Source organism: Lagopus muta, chromosome 2, assembly GCF_023343835.1.
Source record: "Lagopus muta isolate bLagMut1 chromosome 2, bLagMut1 primary, whole genome shotgun sequence".
Classification (NCBI taxonomy): domain Eukaryota; kingdom Metazoa; phylum Chordata; class Aves; order Galliformes; family Phasianidae; genus Lagopus; species Lagopus muta.
The window spans coordinates 108243705-108260480 of NC_064434.1; the positions used below are offsets into that span (position 1 = coordinate 108243705).

The 16776-nt window shown below is 41.7% G+C and overlaps 1 long non-coding RNA gene across 26 annotated transcripts in view; it reads left to right on the forward strand.

Annotated features, from left to right (window-relative positions):
• Positions 1-16776, forward strand: part of LOC125688811 (uncharacterized) — a 457848-nt gene that overhangs the window by 179648 nt on the left and 261424 nt on the right. For 2 of the 26 annotated variants that reach the window (XR_007374887.1, XR_007374892.1), the window contains exon 3: positions 12545-12822. The exons of the other annotated variants lie outside the window; for them this stretch is intronic. This is a non-coding gene — a long non-coding RNA (uncharacterized LOC125688811). The remainder of the gene's footprint in view (positions 1-12544; positions 12823-16776) is intronic. 26 annotated transcript variants of the gene reach the window in all.

Below are 16776 nucleotides of genomic sequence, written 5' to 3' on the forward strand. Positions count from 1 at the left end.
TAGCATCTCTTGTCCCTTGACGCCAGCAGCTTTACCCATCTTCTCAATCAAGCAGTGAGCAAGTGGCATTCTCCAGCCAGGATACTTAAGAGCTGGCTAGTCAGAGGTGAAAAGATAGGACTAGTCTGTGAACACTGATGAGCATCTTTCTCCTTCTGTTGGCCCCTGGCCTCAGACTCACAACAAACTGCCTTGCATGGAGGCACCACCTGTCTGTGGAAAGCTACCAGCAATCCAGGTTCCTTAATGCTAACCTTGTTGAAGGAGCCTGCTTATTTTTAAGCACTGAATTTAGATGTAACAAAATGGAGAGTGAGCCCGGTCTCCCCCAGAGGACAACTCAGTGTGCCTGCTTTAAGTCCTTTCTGAGCTGCCCAGGGGAAGGCAAAAAAAACCTAGAAATGCTATCCCAGTTATAGATAAGAATCAAAACTGTGTATCAATGGCTATGTGGACAGCCAGAGAGAAAGTAGTTTTACCTATTTATGTTATTCTGAATTTTTAAACTACAGGTTCAAGCAGAAATGGCCCTGGGTATGGGAAGCTGCTTTCATGAGTTTCAGACTCACCCATTCAGGCTTCTTTTTGGTTGGAAACCTGACCATTTGTACATAAATGTGTGTCTTCTGGGCATCCAGGAACCTTCAGACACTTGGACTGTATACTGTATTGCCAGCTGAGAACAGCTTCTGTGCAATGTTAAATCCTGACCTGCATGTAGGAATGGGCTGGGAGGGCAGCAACTGACCCCACCCCAACCTGCAATAGAGGGAGTGCTGTTAACTTGAATGGACAGTCTTGTCTCAGTGCTCATGAGAGTTGTACTCAAAGGATCATAGAAGAGCGTGGGCTGGAAGGGGCCTTAAAGCCACCCCAGTTCCATCCTCTGCCATGGACTATCTGCCCCCCACCAGCTCAGGCTGCCCAGGGCCCATCCAACCTGGCCTTGGACACCTCCAGGGATGAGGCACCCACAGCAATCTGGGCATCAGTGCCAAGGCCTCACCATATTCCCACAGTCAGGATTGCTTCCCAAGGCAGCACAGCCATGTGTGCAAATGATGTTTGGTGTGCTAAGAGGTCTCCTCTGCCACCTATCTGCCACCCTTCTGCAGAGGTTCTCCCTGTGTGCTCTCATGGCGCCGATCCACTCAGCAGCTGGGCAGTTCCCCACATGTGCCTTCCCAAGTGTCGGAATGTTCAACGAGCACAGTAAAGCAGCTGATCCCAAATTCCCCACAGCCTGTAACTTGCTGCAAACCACTGGCAGGGAAACATGCACCAGAGACATCTTCTTGTTGCTGGTAAGCATGGTCTCATCTGGTGCTGCTCTCCAGCTGGATCTTCAACATGTCAAACTAGTCAGAAACAGTTCTTTAAATGAGAGAAAAATGTTTCATGCCCGGAAATGAATGCAAACACTAAATCCATTTCCCTGGGCTCCTCTCTTCCCAATTCCTAACTGCTGAATTTATTCATGAAGCTCTGAACGCATCTTTGTCCACAGAGTGACTGCATTCTGCTGCTGAAGCAGAGCTGTTGTAAAATATTTTCACCCGCGTGTAGAAATGTAAGGTACAGTATCCAAAATGGGCTTTGAATAAAAGGAAGGTTGGAAAATAGCTGCCAAATGACAACTCCCTCGAAGAAAATGATTTGTTTTCACAAAGTTACTTTCAACTCTTCCTCTCTTGTTACCTTGACACTGATCAGCCAGAGCTGCTCACCCCAAATATTTGCACCGAGAGGCCTGAGGGAGATGCTGGAAATGCTCGTATGTCATTTAGTGCATGCATCTGTGATTTGCTTGTGTTCCCATCGAGTGTAGCTTCACTTGCAGGTAGAATTAATCCCAGAATAGCACTGTGAGATCAGAGCTAGAAGCAAACCACCAGATGAGCCGTTAAAAGGAGGAAATTATCCTACATGTGCAAAGATTGGGAAAGAATCAAGAGTTTTTGTTGGAATCCAGTTTGTAACAGATTAATAAAAACACAGAAGAGTAACAAAAGGGATGGTTTAAAAAGTAAAAGAGAAGTAGCTAGTATTTACAATATTATGACAGCTTGTTCTTCACCAGCAGCTGAACCCATACAAATGACTTACTAGAGAGCCCTTTTGTGTCATACACTACAAAGGATGCTGCTTGGTCTTTATTTGTCTTCTAAAGAAACCTGCCTATTTGTGAGGAAGCTGTAATTGAAAATGGGCAATCAGCAGGTTGGACAAAAGGAGAACAAGTGGATTTCAGTACCATTACCACCACATCAAGGCTGACAAACTCTGTTCCTTCTTCAGATTACTTCGGGGCAATGACTAAGTGACTAGATGTCCTTCAGAAAGGAAAGCTTATTTAACTAGGATGAAAGCTTTTGTAAGAAAATACACATCTTTAAACTCTAAATATAGAGAACGCAGATTTTGTGTGTCAGTCTGTAGTCATCTTCTGTGTGGGAACCTTGTTAAGTCCTAATTTCTGTATATTTCTGTAGAAAGCCTATGTTTCAGCTTATCTCTCAAGACAGCTGATCTCGCCTCTCTCCTCTGACAGCTTTTAACTATATGATATTCTTTAGATCTGTAATATCTCACCCTGTGTCTTCACTGGAGACTGAATATAGAATCCTTGAAGTCAAGAGCTTCTCTGCTGTGTTTCAAGTGTGTCCTGGGACGTTGCATATGACTTTCCTGCACATGCCACATCCTCATAATAATGGGAGGATAATAGGAATTATACTGCATGTCTGAGTAACTAGGTTATGTATCTGTTTTGTTTTTGGTTTTGGGTTTTATTTATTTATTTATTTATTCTGTTACCTGGCATCTCTCTGTCTGTCACATCTGCATTTTCTCTTTGTTGTTTATGGCAATTTCTCCATCTGTAGGCTTGACTTGTGCATTAATATTTCTTAGTAGAACTGCATCTTTCAGCACATTTACTCTATCATTGTCTGCACCTGTTTGTTTCCAATGTAAAATTTTAGACATCCTCCTACTCTTTTTGTGTCACCCTCTTTTCAAGCCAGAATGCCACAAATGATCTGAAGGGTATTGGGGGGGGGGAGGGGGAAGGAAAGGCTTTTTACTATTTAATAATTTCTTTTTAACTTTTTTTTTCTGTAAAGATATTTTGGGGCCTCAAATCCTATTTCTGCTCTTTGAATACAATGTTATCTTTTGCTTTTGGTAATCACTGTCATTCTCATCTTCTGTAACTGTCCCATATAGCCAAAGTACCTGGAGAAGGGCATCCATTTCCATAGGGAACATTCAACTTCATGGTCTTAGCAGAGCATTTGAGCAAGAAAATTAGGGGAGTGAGAAGCTGTAAGGATGACTGTTAATGACGTCTTAATTATTTTACAGTAGTATACTCTACTGGATTTTCAAGGTATATTTGGGAGGAACACTCTTACTAAGAGGACTTGCAATCTAAATAAATAAGACAAGCAGAAGGCAGGCATAATCTAACCAAAATATAAAGACTATATGTCATGTTAACTGCTTTTAAAAGAATCCCCAAACTATTTCCTTTCCTCATGACCAAGAAAGCATATTGCAAACAATATGCTGTGGTATTACTTCCCATATTTGCTTACTTGAAATCGTATGAAGGAGAGAGAAGGGAGAAATAAGTTCTTTTTGCACTGCACGGGTGCCTGCTCCATCCTTCCCTCTCACTGTTTCCTTCTCTGAAGGACAAAATGCAATGTGTGTGGGACAGTGTCAGTGGGCAGCTCCACCCGAAAGCTGCTGTTTGTCCCATGCACAACAACTGGAGCAGCTAAAAGGCAGCATCTCAAACCCAAGTCCAACACTGAAACTTCAGGAGAGGCGTGAGTGGTGCAGCATGATGGTGGTTTTGCAGAGTAAGAACATTCCTAACAAGAGGAAGTAGACAGAATTTAGATTTCTTAACCAATGTAGGCAGGGAACCACATTGTCTCCATAGACAGGGACAGTTCCTTTGTTGTCTTATGAAGAAAGTGAATTGCCAAGCTGCAGTTTGGCTGGCCAGTATATTTAAATATACCAAAAGGCATTCATATCTCCGAGGATTCTCCAAAGTGTATTTGATCTATTACTTTGCATGTGCAATGAAATGATAAATAACACAACAGATACAATGCTGCATAACAAATGCAAAAGTCTTTTCGCTTAATTTCTGCCTTGATGAGACACTAATCTATCTTTCAAAACATTTTCAAAGGTGTCCTCACAGACCTATCAGGATTCATAAGGTATTTCATTGTACTCTAGATTGCTGAAAACAGAATAGTGCATTATCACATAGCGCTACAGGTACTTGGAAGGTAAATACAGTGGGCAGCAGGTAGCGGGATAAATAGATCTCTTTCCTCCCAGAATTAGTCTCTCAGAAGTCAGAGGAATAAGACAAGTGTACTTGATTTCATAGAGCAATAGTGTATCTCATGGAAAAGTAAAGCACAGCCATGCACTGCTCCAACTAGCTGTAAATAATGCTCAATAAGGTAATGTCTGTAGAATGCTTTGAAGGTGTAAAATTACTGTTTTTTTCACGTGACACTCTTCAAGATGGTATTTGTTGCCCCAGAATCATCAGCAGATATTACTCCTGTGAAGCAGGGAAGAATAAATGGTGTTAGAATCAAGTTTCAAGGGTACAAAATAAAAAGGTGAATTGTAAAAGGCTGCCTAAATGTTGTGGCTAATTTTTCTGCACAATTCCAGTCCTCTTTGAACCCTGTGCACAGGTCCAACAAGTGCTAAGCAGCTTGAAAAATTAAACTGAATGCCATGCTCAAAATGCATTTTGGTATGGTTGTGATAAAAACTGTTTGCAGTAACGCGTTGTTTCGAAAATGTTAGATGCTTCCTGGCTCTTGGATCATATTGCATCCAAACCTACCATTTATTCCCTGTTTGTATCTGACTAATTAGACCTCTGGTTTTGACTGACATCATCAAGGAGATACCAAGCATTACAAAAATATTGAAGTAGATTCTGCTGTTATCAAATTAGTGTTGTTTACCTAGGATGCTTCTTTGGCCAATGGCCAGTTCTGGTCAACACCTTTGAGTGAGTCCTCAAGCTTCATGACTCCTGAGTCTCTTCAGTGGGGACTTCCAGCTGATGGTCTGCTTACACAAGCAAACTCCAGAATTTTGCAGATCATCTTTGAACATAATGATGCTTAGGCTTTACTTTTTCAGTGGATGAAAGAAAGTTTCTATAAATATTGCTAGCTGACACTACCCAGAACAAACCTCATGTACTGTACATCAGCTCTCAACAGAAGCTGGAATTTGAATTTGAAAAGAATTTGTAAATTATGTTGACAATTTGCATTCCATAAAAGTACTTCAGCTGTATTTTTGTGGCTTTCTAGGGGTTCTAGAAGTAAAATTCCTTCTGTCACTGCAAAACGTTTTGCTGAATGCTCAGATATATTTAAGTATTGAGTCCATCCAATCCAATCCAGTTTATTAACAGTACTGTGGCTTATTTCATCATTTTACCAGTAAAAATAATGACATGGGACAGAGGTTAGAGCCACAACAAGAATGACTGAAAAGGGGGCACAAGGCATTATTCTCTTCTACTAAGTAGCTCTGTGGATTCTATTACAAGGATTCAGTATATGGGTGAGCTTTAGGTTCCTGCATGTGTCATTTGGAGGTGATTCAGAAGGCTAACTCCCTTCTTCTGAAAGCCAGAACAAAAATTTTCACTTTTCAGCTTTTTCCCCAAAACCTTTTGAAACCAGCGCCTTAGTAACAAATGTCTTGCAGAACATTTCTGATGGTGCTACCAAAAGTAGGATATGAAAGAATAATGCGTTTCTGGAGGCAGTTCCTTCTATTCTTGTGTTATGGCAATGCAAGTGAAAGGATTTTCTCCTGCTAATTACACAGAGATGTGCCCCATGGGTCTAGCAGGTGGGAGAAACTGTGCTGCTCGTGGGAGTGTGCACCTGTGCCCGTCTTGTTGTTAGCGTAAAGCAAGTTGCATGACTACAGCCATCAGTAGCTGCTCTTGCAGGTGACAGGTAGAATCCTGGATTCTGGGTGAGCACAGGCTGCTCAATCCCTAGCGAGTTTCCTGCTCTGTCCTTTTCTGGAGTGGTGAGATGTGCAGATCTGCTTCCTGCGGGATGGGGGAAGGCAGGCCTGTGTTCAGGGATATGTGAGAAGTGCTTCCCAGCCTCCCACTGCCTAAACAACGTTGATGTGAAAGCGTGATGCTCGGATATAGCTGTGGAAAGTCCCACTGATAAGGGTGCCTACTCCTGTCAGCATGCTTTTGAGTCTGCTCCGTCTTCAGAGGGGCAATGAGAAGAATCATTACTACATCAGTTAGCTTTTGTTCATATCTTGAGCTGAAGCCAACTTCCCTCAGGCTTAATTCATCATTTAGTAGTGCTGGAAACACCAAAAAGAGAAAGGAAGAGAAAAAAAAGTAGCCGCTTTCTGTGCCTGAAGTGATGAGATCCTTGCGTGCTCTGTGTAAAAAGAGGTGCTATAGCCCTCCTCCAGTTTTGTTTTTGTGTTCTATTGCTGATAATAACAAGAAAAGAAGATAGTTTGAGTCTGAGATTATATGATGTGTTTGCTATTGGTTCTTGCTTTTTACTCTGCTCCTTTACATCATACTTTTCTCATTTATTTCCATACATGTTAGAAGTAGGAAATAAGCTCATCTGGGGATTTCTTCTTCTTATGTTGTTATTGTTGTTTTAATTTTAAATGAGAGTTGTAAATGCAAGGTATTTCTGCAATCCTTTAAAAATGTCCCTAATTCTCATCAGTTAGTGACAAAATGTGGGACAAATATCATGTAAAGTCTGGCCCTGACTTACCCTGCCTCTTCTGTTCTTTGCTAATTGAGGGAAGAAAAAGGCAGTTTATTTAAACAAAAGATAAGATGCACGTGTAATGATAAGGAGGCATGAAAAAAACTAAAGCTGGTAATGTTCTTTGTTTTCATAGACAATCATTTGATTTAAAGTAATTTTAGCCAAATATTTTTATTCTTTTTCATCATTGTTTTCGTAAGCTGTAATTCAAGTGTTATGAAATCTAATTATACAAGAAAGATTTGTCTAAATTCAAAGCAAAATCCCAAACATAATAATAAAATTGCTATACATCCCCAGCTCAACTCCTGTGAATATTAGTTCTCTGTTCAAATGGTCTCAATGGGATTCAGTTTTGACCTAGAAGAAGGTGGCAAAATGTATCATCCTGTAGTGATAAAACAATATGAGTACAAATGGACTCAATCCAGTTCTGATGTAAGTTGTAAACAATTAAAAGTACATGAGCTACAATGCCCAGAGCTGATAGCTGAGGACATTACTGCACGCTTGGGGTAACTCTGGGAACCAGAAAAACAATTGTTTCACAATAGGACATAAAAGCAACAGAAAATATTTGTCTCTGCAGAGCAGCACGCAGCCTTGCAGGGCCGTGTCATGCAGAGGATTTTTCAACGAGCCAGCATGAGTGTGAGTGATGCATAATGGCAGCGGTGAATGGATTTCTGAATAGATTAGTAGGTGACGTCATGAAAAAAGGACTATTTATCACCATAATTTAACACAAGATGCAACACAATGGCTTGATGGATGCATTTTATGGTTTTCAGCCAATCATAATAATGGATCTATTGACTAAAGTTTTAGATGCCCTTTATATACCCTTCATGGATAAAAAAAGAACAACAAAAACAGAGAATGAAGAGGCTGAGAATATGTCAGAAAATTCTTGCCAGCGATGTTTTCAAAATTCAGCTTTTCTCTGCAGCAACCTTTTGACCTACAACTTCCCCAATTATTTTTAAAATGCCTAAAAGGCTAATTATGCTCCACAAAACATTTCAACTGAAAATCGGAGTAATATTCATATTCACTCACCCAGGGACCAGTACGAAATTTATTTTTTCCCCTTATTGTCAGCTTTGGTGATGAGATCTTCGTCACGGTGGCATGACGTTGCTCGTTGTGATGGTGCCAGCTGGGTGCTGCGCTCTGTGCAGGGCTTTGGGTGAGGGGTTGTTTGGGCACTGAGCAGGGGGCAGGGTGAGGGATCCTCTGCTGCTATGCTTCCTACATTTGATAGAGAAGAGTAAAATGTAGACCCAAACCCTGATCTCTTCCTTCTCCTGGGAGCTTCTTAACCACTCTTTTTGCTTTCTTCTCCTAACTTGTCTTTTTTAAAAGGGGACTTTTTTATTGCCCTGCTGCCAAGTACAAGGAGAGGCAGCGGTGGTCCCCTCTCACCCTGGTGGTCACAGCAGTACCCTGAGAGCTGGGAGATGAAAGATTTCATTCATTTTGGGTGACACAGGCTTAGCAAACTCCCACTGGGAGTGGAAAATCTCGCACCTAGATGATGTCTCCTCAGGGATGTTCTTTGATCCGAGAGTCAAGAAGGGAGCTAAGCAGAGGATTGTCCTCCTTGGACTAAAAGCTTTATTTTTCTGTGTTGGAAAGCCCCCTCTCAACATGGGTGTGCTTGTATCCTTTTCAGGCAAAACACTGAAATGCAAGTTCAATATCTGAGATGTTCAATTGCTTCGATGTTCTGCTTAACGTGGATTGCATGCCAAACCAAGACACGTTGGACAGTGCTTTCAAACAAAGACAAGAATAACTTTTGGGATTTGGGATTGGGAAAAAAGGAAGTAGGCTAAAAGCTCTGTGACTGCCTCCAAGTTGGATGAATGCAAGAATGCTGCTGACGACTGTTGTTATTCTTGGCACCTCTAACTTAAATGTGGTCATTTTAATTGAGCTTCTTGATGGTAGCATGTTGTATTTTTTCTTCTTAGTTTGTTGTGGCTGAAATACCTAGAACTGTGTTTATCCTGAAGTCATGCTTTCTGCTTCCTTGTTTTTTGTGGTGCAGACTGACTTCACAGTGGCTGAGGTCAACCCAAAGAGCTTTTTGGCTCTTCTGGGGAGAATCCATGTCCAGGAGGACTGGAGAAGAACCAGGAAGTTCTCTTAGTCTTCACATTTGCAGCACTTGGGAAGTGGGCAGAGAAAAGAAATGCCCATGGGGAGCTATATAGTTTTACACATGACGGAGCAGTACAAACCACTTCTTCACCTGAACTTTAGAAATCTCTCCACTAAGCTGATAGAATATTGGAAGACTGAACTTCCTATTTAATTTCATATAAACTAGCCTAAAAAATGACTTCAAGCTGACTAGGATTTAATTTTCAGTGCTAACCTTCAATTAATTTGTAACTTTTTTGGCACCCAGTTTGCTGGAAATGGCTGTAATTATGTTGTTTTCTGAACGGTGCATTCATTCAGGCCGTACTCAGTAAGACTATTTATACAGCTGGGAAAAAATAATGGTATTTAGGGGGATGGGGGAATGTTAATGGGAAACTTATTGAAAAATTCTGAATTATCGGTTTTGAAAAAATATCTTATTAACTCTCATTTGGTATTTTAAACCAAATGTTTAGTTCTTAATGTTAAGAGAACTTGGGATAATTTTGTTGTCTTCTTTAACAAGAAATCCATGATCAGCTTCCCTATGGTTACTTTTTATGCATCTTTGAGACTAGCACAATTACATACTTGCTGCAGAACCCCATGTTGCTCTTCGGTGTGGGGTTTTATAATGATAGTGTTGCTTCTTAATTGATCTGCATAGCAGGGTCCGAGTTCTGCTAGAGGAGAATTATTCAGATATTTGAGAGGATGAGAACATACAAAGTGAGTACGTTACCTTTATTTTAGAAAAAAAAGCAATAAAATTCTGCTGGAAGACTCTGTTGTTTTAATGCACACTAAAATGTGTGTTTGCCTGCACTGTAAAATACTGCATGTTTTCAACTGAATGGATTCACTTTTTGGTTTTCCTTCATGTTTTCTGCAGGTTTAAAAGCAACTGAGGTTTTTCAGCATTCCTTTTTGTTTTTTAGGCATTAAAGGTGTTTCTATGCATGTGTATGCGTGTGTCTCCTCTCGTCTTTAAACCCAGAGGATGCTCCCTGCTGATATTTATAGTGTCTCCTTTGAGTGTTTTTCTAGCTGAAGGCACACTTTATGAAGACGGCAATTTGATTGTATTTCTAACCATATACTTGACATAGGTCTAAGGGCAGTAATATTTGTATATAGTCTTAACAACCACAGTTTAGAATCAGAAGCGATACAAAAAGCTTAGAACTGTCATTAGGTATTGAATTTTTAGCTATTTCTGCATTTCTAAGAAGGAGGGCTTTTTAATGGTTGGGTGCCAGTTTCCCTCTCAGGAAGACCCAGTTGTAATAATCCCAAATTCTCAGTGCAGCCTCTGGGTTCCTCCAGGCTCTCTTTCTGCAGGGATAGGCACTGCAGGTTGTTGCTCCATCCCCCCATAGCTCAGGGGGAGTTCCCAAGAGGGCTTTTCAAGGTACAGGTTGCTTCTGGACAGGTGGAGAGGACTAGCATGTGATTGTCTCAGAGATGAAATGCTCTCTGCTAGTTTCCAAGGCCACAGTAATACGTACACATAGAATCATCATAGAATCACAGATGGCTCGAGTTGGAAGGGACCTCAAAGATCATCAAACTCCAACCCCCCTGCAGTAGGCAGGGCTGCTGACTTCTATGTCTAATACTAGACCAAGCTGCCCAGGACCCCATCATACCTGGCCTTCAACACCTCCAGGGACAGGGCATCCACAACCTCTCTGGACAGCCTGTGCCAGCACCTCACTATTCTTTTGGTAAAGAACTTCCCCTTGATATCCAACCTAAGTCTTCCCTCTTTTAACTTAAAACCATTTCCTCTTGTTCTGCCAATACACACAGCGGGTTTCCATATGCAAAGCATGGTTACTCTAATGATGATCAGTAAAAACCATTTGCCTTAAGGCAAAAGATGGAGGCCAAGTCTGAACGGGTCTAAATGACACACATTTTCTGGGTAACCTCTCTATAAAATGCTGATATTCACACACCTCTACACCTGAGCAAACAGCATGATGGGTGATAAACTATGCATTATTTCCAAGAAATACGGCACAATGCTTTTTTTTTTTTTTTTTTGCCAACTACAAGAAGGTTACAAATGAAATTACAAATGAATGTAAGCTATATTTGGAAACTCCTGATCCTGTAATACTTTGGAAATTGAAGTGACTCATAAAACCTTGGAGAATACTGCAAAGTTTCAGCAGCATTCTGGGCTGTTGTGGGGCTGCAGAACCACGTGCTCTTCTTCCCCTCAATGCATACCTGGGGCTTAGGAAAGTGTTGAGAGAAGGCAGGTTTTTGGTTGCCTGAAGTGTCCTCCTGTTAGTATAATTAAGCTTGAATAAGAGGGAGAATTTAGTTAATTGCATGCTGCCCAGAGAAGCTGTGGGTGTTCCATCCCTGAAGGTTCTCAAGGCCAGGCTGGATGGGGTTCTGGCATCCTGATCTGAGTGGGAGGGCAACCAGTTCACAGCAGGAGTTGGGGCTGGGTTGCCTTTGAGGTCCATTCCAATCCAACCCATTTTGTGATTCTGTGTCTCTGGTACGGTCAGAATTTTGACAGAATCATCAGGTTGGTGTGGGACAGAGATGGTCTGACAGCCTCTTGTACCTACAGCAACTTGCCCATGACTACATCCGTGAGGGTTTCGAAAATCCCAAAAGATTTTCCAACACCGACTCTCTGGGCAGCCTGGTCCAACATCCAGCCTCCCTAGGGTGGCCAATCCCACCACCCTGCTGGCAGTGCTGTGCCCAATGCAGCCTGGGTGCTGCGGGCTTTACTTAGAGTCTGCGTACCAGTGGTGGACAGGAATGAACGGGTGCACATTGGACTTGAAAGTTTACTATTTCATACTTAATTTTTGTGGCATCAGGCAATCAATCAGGAGTCATTAACATGTATGTGCATAAGCTGATCTCCTAAAGAGCATATTTACTTCTTTTTAATTGCTTTCGACATTTTATTTTGACTTTTTCAGGTAGCTGTGTAAGTAGTATAAAGGAACAAGAAAATCCTGCAGGGGCAGTGTAAACAAATTTCCCACTTTTTGTGAGATCCCTGCCTGTAGATTTATTGCACAAGTATTACTTCCATTGAAAACGAAGTTCACAGGCTAGAATCTTTTTTTTTTTTTTCCATATATTTTTGTGCCAAGCTGCAATTGGAACACACTGGGCTTACCTCCTACTGCTGATGTTCACACTGTGTCTTAAAATTATTGTTTGACTTATTCATGTCATTTGTCCTCAGAAAGGAATTTCATTGTTTCTAAAACTACAGTAGTCAGAGCGAAAAAGCCTGAGAGATTATATTGGTTTGACATACACCTTTTTATGTGGAGCACAGACTTACTTCTGAAAGAAACAGAAACATTTTAAGATGGCTCCTACTACATGAGTATGAAATCAGAGAGGTGTTAAATTTATTATGTTTTTCAGACTGAGGAAACTTGGTTTTGAGCAGAAACTGCACTACTTGAATAAATACTTGTCACACAGGAGAGTCAGCGTGGAGCTAAAAATGCTTTGTGCACAGAGGATTGTACCAATTTCTGCTTCTCTTCTCTGTATTGCAGACTACCCATCACATCACACCGGCGGAAGGGTGAAGCTGTGGGCCACTGAGCACCGATTTCTCTCAGTACCACAATTATGGAGACACCTGTGCTTAATAGCACTGTGCTGTGCTACCTTGCAAATTGCAGGACGGCGGCCCGGTGCAAGATGCGCAGATGGCCGTCGCCTCCCCTGCAGGCAGCCCCCGCCTCCAGCTTAGCTCCACGCCTCTCCAGGAGGTGCTCCGAGCTCAGTGTTCCCCACATCCCCTCCTCCAGTGCCCTCTGAATTCTTTCAGGTACTTCTGACCCTCACAGCGTGTGTATCCGTGACCAAAAAATGACAAAAAAACCTGCACTTCCTTTTTCTCCGCTCGGGTCTCAAAGTTTGACCCATTCCTTTGCAGTTTGTTTTTGCAGTCTCTGCCTGTTGTTTCGGGCATGCTACTCAAATTATATGTATTCCAGTTATTATTTCCATCATTTAATATGAATTTTACAGGGATGTTGTTTTTAGCTTCCTTACCCTGCCACATGTGTTAACTATAGAGAAACTGTTCTTCTTGTGGAAGAAATTATATACCAAAACTACCCAGTAAAAAGCCTGTTTTATGGCGCTTATAAAATTAATGCCAAAAATGTATAGTAAAGCTTGTTTTTTTGACATTAATGGCTTGTTATTTAACGTGTTATGCTCTTGTAGTGCCTGGAAAATAGCACTTAGATGTTCAGGCATGGTCTTGAATTCGCACCCAAGGATTCAAAAGTTTAAGGGGGTGTTAAGTGAAGAGTGAGGGACAAAGTACACAGGCTAATAACCCATGAAATGAATGAGAAGTGAAATAGATACCTGTTTTGTAGCTGTCTTTTTAAAAAATTATTATTATTATTTTTTTAAGAGCCACATCTGCTGTGTAGGACACTGTTCAGGTGATCCTGGTGCATAGCTGAGCAGTGGAGGCCAACCCTTCAATTTGCCCTCATGGTTCTTTGTTAAGTGAGTGTGTTCTTTGCATTTTTCTCTCTCACTGTGTGTGCAACAGGACAGAGCTCACATGCTGACCATCCTGATCCATATTAGCAACCAGAATGCCTCTTGATAAAAAGGATAGTCCCACTGAAGTTGTAGAATCATATCACAGAATCATAGAATGGGCTGTGTTGAAAAGGACCCAGTGCTCATCCAGTTTCAACCCCCCTGCCATGTGCCGGGTCACCAACTACCAGACCAGGCTGCCCAGAGCCACATCCAGCCTGGCCTTGAATGCCTCCAGGGATGGGGCATCCACAGCCTCGTTGGGCAACCTGTTCCAGTGCCTCACCACCCTCTGAGTGGAAAAAAAAAAAAAAAAAAGTCACAGAGATGAAATTCTCAGAGATGAAATCCAGAGCCCTTCTAGACATTCATTAACAGGGATCATCAAATGAAAAATATTTCAGTAAATAATTTAGTATTTTGGGAATCTAAGGAAAGATGACAATCCGAATGCATTTCAGAACACGTGCTCAGCATGGATTCCATTGTGAAAGTTTCAGTGTGGGTATTTCTGTTGGTCAGCTGTGATGCAGGCTCTGTGGTGCTCCACAGGAGGCCTCTGAGTGACAGTGTAGTGATTTCTTACGTCTGCTATACCTAAGCAGTGAGCATTTTAGGGGGAGCATCTCAGATACAGAAAAGCTGTTTTGAAATGTGATATTACTTCTGTTTGTCATATTCCTTTAACTCCTCAGTCCAAGGGAACTGGCTGGTTGGCCTCAGACAAAGGTACAGAACTTACAATGAATGGATTAGAAAAATTTCTAAGAGGTATTGGCATAATTTACAGACACATATATGGGGGTGTCTCACTCAAAACAGAGGAAGAGGGTTTTTGTGGAGGTCAGAAACCCCATGTCTGACTGGGCTGGGTAATACAGTTTTCATTTTTATTTCTGTCGTTGTTCCAGGGTTAAACATTTCTTGTCTTACACCTCAGACCAGGTAATTGCAGAATGAAATAAGCAAGAAACTTTTTGAAGCAGTTCATTTGTGTGAAGCTGGAACAACAGCCCGCTGAACGTGATTAGCAGACAAGCACAGTTGTCAAAGTAGCTTGATCAATGCAGCTTTACATAGGAAACTCATCTCTGCATTGTATATCTGCATCACCTGCACACCTGCATACAGGCAGTGGATTTGTTGTGCAGGCAGATGTTGGTCATGTCACTGTCCCTGTCTCCCAGGCTGCATGAAGCAAGGTGACTCACCTCCACATCCATCAGCACGGGATTTTCTTGCACTTACCTAGCATCTGACCCATTGAGGCTGTATGGCATGCTTATTGCCAGTGTTTCCAGTCACAGGAGCATGGGATAATGTGCTTTGTGCCTTTAATGCAGCCTTTCTTATAGCCTAGTGCTGAAGAGGGCTGTTACATGTTCTTGGGGTAGGAGGCAAAGCCATTTAATTGAAGCTGTGATGGCTATTGAGATGCTTTGAGTGCTGCTTGTGTTTAAAAGGGCCAAACAAGCTTTGGCTCACCTACACCGCCTGATGGGACAGATGTCCTCTGCTGTGGGTGTCTCCTTCCATTCAGAAAACATTTTAACCCTTCTGTTTTGGGGGGATTTTTGAGGAGCTCCTTCATTCACAGAGAATTGAAGAAAATGGCTTTTCTCAGAAACGTTCTGGTTTTCTGAGGCACATCCACTTTAAACAAAAGAAAACATAAATACAGATGTGACTGTCATCACTTTAAAGTATTGTATAAGTGGTTAAATTTAATCACAAAGAGACAACCGGCTAATGGCTTTAGTGGAATTCATAAAATCCCATAAAATAGAAAAGTTAAATTTTGTCATATAATGTGAATCAGTTATAGCCACCAACGCAGCTTCCTTTTCCTCCTGAATAAATTCTAAACAGTCCTTAGAAAATGAATTACCAGTCTGCAAATCAGGATGGCATATTTTTCAGCTATAAAACTAAAAGTACTTTCAGATCACTTAGCTAAAAAAAGGAAAATAATAAGGAAAAGAAAAAAATGGCAGCAACTTTGTTGTTACTGTGTTTCTGTCAATAGTATTGGATGCTTGGTTGTGGCTCCGTTTTAGCAGTTTGACCTTGTTTAGATCAACCTGAATCACATCGACAGACCTCCCTTACAATTTCCCCACCCGTCACAGAAAGCGCATACCCTGCATGAGTGTATCCAGCTGGAGATGTGCCAATAGAAGTAATTACGTGATGAAACTATTTAACTTTGACTAAAATACTCTCACCAGGTTCTTTCAAACCGTGTGTCTTATATCTTGTTGAAGCAATTTTATATCATGCCTTTAAAGTACAGTAATGGCCACTTGCATTGACAGAATCCTCGTAAAAGAAGAAGACCGAGACCTTGCTCATGAAGTGCTATTGATTTTCTGAGTTCCTGCTAGAGTTGCCAAAGATACAACACTGTTGTTAGGGAGAGAAGATACTTTGGCCTTCAATATCACAGGAGGGTTCCTGTGTAAGCACAGGCGTCAATGGGTTTCAGTGATAAATAATGCATTTTGGTGATAACTGCCCATATAATTTTGTCAGTTTTCTATGACTCAGCATTTGCTCTTGCCAAGCGTTTCTTTTCCGTCACCACCGGCTGCTGAAGTTTGAGTTAATTGCAAGTGCTATTTATATTTGAAAGGGCCATTTGCATTATGGCAAAAAGCTAAACTTTCAGTTTATCTTAGGCAATGGCTGGTTGTAATCTGTGGGAAAACTGCAGGCACCCTCAGCGTGCTCGCTGTGATGTTTCCCAAGGTAAGGCACAGTGATAGGAGCACATGCCCTGCTTTGGGCAGATATTGGTCATGCCTTTGGACCGCCGAGCTGACACTGAGAGGAAAGCTGATCTCTGGTGGTTTATGGCACAGGGTAAGGTTCTCAACCCCAGTCCTTCCTGCCCAGCTCTGTTTACTGCCCGCTCCGTGGGACAAATTACACATGGAAAGTCTTTGGGCATCCTTGGCTTCTGTGCCGGTGAAGCTGTTTGCTTACCCAGCTGCCCTTGGTGACATGAACTGTGCCCACAAACCTTGTCTCTTTCGTGTCCTCGTATGTCCAGCCATATATCAGTACTACAGGATTGCTTCACCCCGAACAACCAAGGAAATACAGTTTGAACCTAATGCTGTACTTTCTAATGGTGTCCTCTAAATGTGTTAACTTGTAGGCATTACAATTAAATCTTAATGGTTTTGCTTTTGTGCATATCACATTATTGTAGCCA